Source organism: Cebus imitator, unplaced genomic scaffold (assembly GCF_001604975.1).
Source record: "Cebus imitator isolate Cc_AM_T3 unplaced genomic scaffold, Cebus_imitator-1.0 Scaffold1359, whole genome shotgun sequence".
Classification (NCBI taxonomy): domain Eukaryota; kingdom Metazoa; phylum Chordata; class Mammalia; order Primates; family Cebidae; genus Cebus; species Cebus imitator.
The window spans coordinates 16,801-19,859 of NW_016108674.1; the positions used below are offsets into that span (position 1 = coordinate 16,801).

General features: G+C 45.1%; 1 pseudogene; it reads left to right on the plus strand.

Moving 5' to 3' along the window:
- LOC108298989 overlaps positions 1–2,859 on the plus strand; it is a 5,472-nt pseudogene extending 2,613 nt beyond the window's left edge.
- The last annotated feature ends 200 nt before the right edge of the window (positions 2,860–3,059 follow it).

Genomic DNA, 3,059 nt, shown 5'->3' on the forward strand with positions numbered 1-3,059 from the left:
GCAAGGCCAGCTGTAAAGGTGAAGCTGTTCACAGAGAACACAGGAGTCCTGGCCTTGGAGGACAAGGAGCTCGGGCGGGTTATTATTCTCCATCCCACCCCGATCAGCCCCAAACAGTCAGAGTGGCACAAACGGACAGTCTCCAAAAACTGCCTTGACCAAGACCTCAAAATCAAACTTGCTGTCCGAATGGCTAAGCCTCAAAACATGAAGCATTCTGGGTATTTGCGGGCCATCGGTAAGAATGTCTAGAAGAGATGGAAGAAAAGATTTTTCGTATTGGTACAGGTGAGTAAGTACACATTTGCCATGTGCAGTTATCGAGAGAAGAAAGCGGAGCCTCAGGAACTTCTACAATTGGATGGCTACGCTGTGGATTACACCGACCCCCCAGCCAGGTTTGGAGGGTGGCCGAGCCTTCCTCAGTGCTGTCAAGGAGGGAGACACTATGATATTTGCAAGTGACGATGAACAAGACCTCCTCCTGTGAGTTCAGGCCATGTATCGGGCCACGGGGCAGTCACACAAGCCTGTGCCCCCGACCCAAGTCCAGAAACTCAATGCCAAGGGAGGAAATGTGCCTCAGTTGGATGCCCCTATCTCCCAATTTTACACAGATAGAGCTCAAAAACATGGCATGGATGAATTTATCTCTTCCAACCCCTGTAACTGTGACTACGTTTCCCTCTTTGAGATGGTATAATGCCTTACTTTGGATCACAGCCCTAATGATTCCTATTCTTGCCTGGGCTGGTTCAGTCCTGGCCAGGTGTTTGTGGTAGACGAGTGTTGTGCCCAAAATGGAGTCCGGGGGTGTCACTGACATCTCTGCTACCTCAGAGACTTGCTTGAACAGGCAGAAAATGGTACCATGATCGACCCCACCCTTCTTCACTACAGCTTTGCCTTCTGTGCTATTCATGTATACCTTAGTGGGCTGCCACCAAATACAGACCCTGAAGGGAGCAAAACTCGCTCCCCACCTGAACCAGATGCTAAAAAGATACCAAAAAGGAACCAAAAAAAGAAAAGATTCCAAAACCCAGGCAAATCCAGAGCAGAAAAGACCTGGTGGAATCGGAACTGTGAGCATTGAAGAAAAGGAGTGTTTTGAAGAAATCAAAGAGAGACTCCAAGTTCTGTTGGAAAATCAGATTACACATTTTAGGTGTTGCTTTCCATTTGGTCGACCTGAAGGTGCTTTGAAAGCTACTCTCTCACTCTTGGAAAGGGTTTTGATGAAAGGTATTGCTACCCCAGTGCCACAAGAGGAGGTAAAAACAGTCGTCTGTAAATGTCTGGAACAGGCTGCAATAGTCAACTATTCTCGGCTCTCAGAGTATGCCGAAATCCAAGGGAAAAGGAGAGAAATGTATGAGCATCCTGTCTTCTGCTTGGCCTCCCAAGTGATGGATTTAACCATTCAAAATGTAGGTCAATTAATCACTCCTGCCAAAGAGCTTGAAGATAGTCATTGATAGTCTTGCTGAACTAGTCATTGAAGCTCTTCAGCAAAATGAGGAGCACCATGCCGAGGCCTTTGCGTGGTGGTCAGATTTAATGGTGGAGCATGTGGAGACGTTCCTGGCATTCTTTGCGGTAGACATGGATGCAGCCTTAGAGGTGCAACCCCCAGACACATGGGACAGTTTTCCACTGTTTCAGCTGCTGAATGATTTTCTCCATACTGACTATCATTTGTGCAATGGAAAATTTCCAGAACACCTGCAAGACCTGTTTGCCCCACTTGTTGTTAGATATGTGGATCTGATGGAGTCCTCAGCTACACAATCCATTCACAGGGGCTTTGAGCGGGAGTCATGGGAAACAGTCAGGAATGGGTCAGGCACCTCAGAAGATCTGTTCTGGAAACTTGACGCATTTCAGACCTTCATTTGGGACTTGCACTGGCCTGAAGAAGAGTTTAGAAAGCACCTGAAGCAACGGCTGAAGTTGATGGCAAGTGACGTGATCGAATCTTGTGTCAAAAGACCAGGATTGCATTTGAAGTTAAGCTGCAAAAAACCAGTGAATCAACAGATTTTCGAGTCCCACAGTCAATATGCACCATGTTTAATGTTATAGTTGATGCCAAAGCTCAATCAACAAAATTTTGCAGCATGGAAATGGGCCAAGAGCATCAATAGCATTCAAAAATAGACAAACTAATTGAAGAAACTGTTAAAGAAATAACACTCTTGGTTGCAAAGTTTGTTACTATCTTGGAAGGAGTGCTGGCAAAATTATCCAGATATGATGAAGGGACTTTGTTTTCTTCTTTTCTGTCATTTACTGTGAAGGCACCTTCCAAATATGTGGATGTACCTAAACCCGGGATAGATGTGGCCGACACCTATGTGACTTTCATCCACCATTCTCAGGATGTCCTGTGAGATAAGGTCAATGAGGAAATGTACATAGAAAGGTTATTTGATCAATGGTACAACAGCTCCATGAACGTGAGCTGCACCTGGTTGACAGACCGGATGGACTTACAGCTTCACATTTATCAGCTGAAAACACTAATTAGGATAGTAAAGAAAACCTACAGAGATTTCCGATTGCAAGGGGTCCTGGACTCTACTTTAAACAGAAAGACCTATGAAACAATCCAGGATCGTCTCACTATGGAGGAAGCCACAGCATCAGTGATCGAAGGTAGGGGACTGCAGGGGATCAGCATGAAGGACAGCGATGAAGAAGATGAAGACGATTAGACCATTTGGTCCTAGAGTCCGCTGGGACAGAGTCCTGTAATCAGTGCATGTCCTTAGTCTGTTAGTGAAACCCATTAGGGAATTTTCTGTCAACTACCATGCCCATGAGATGTTTATCAATACAATTGCCATTTTAGCTACGTGGTACCAGGATTAGCAAATGAGCTTCGTATCCACTGATTTCCTGATTTCCATGTCAATATGTTTACAAGCAATATGGAGCACCATTCTTTAAATACTGTTCATGAAGAATATGTAGTCTAGCCACTAGGCGTGTCCCTGTTATCAGCAAAGATCAATGATGCTTCATTCATGTACTGTGTGTGCATTGATGGTAAATGG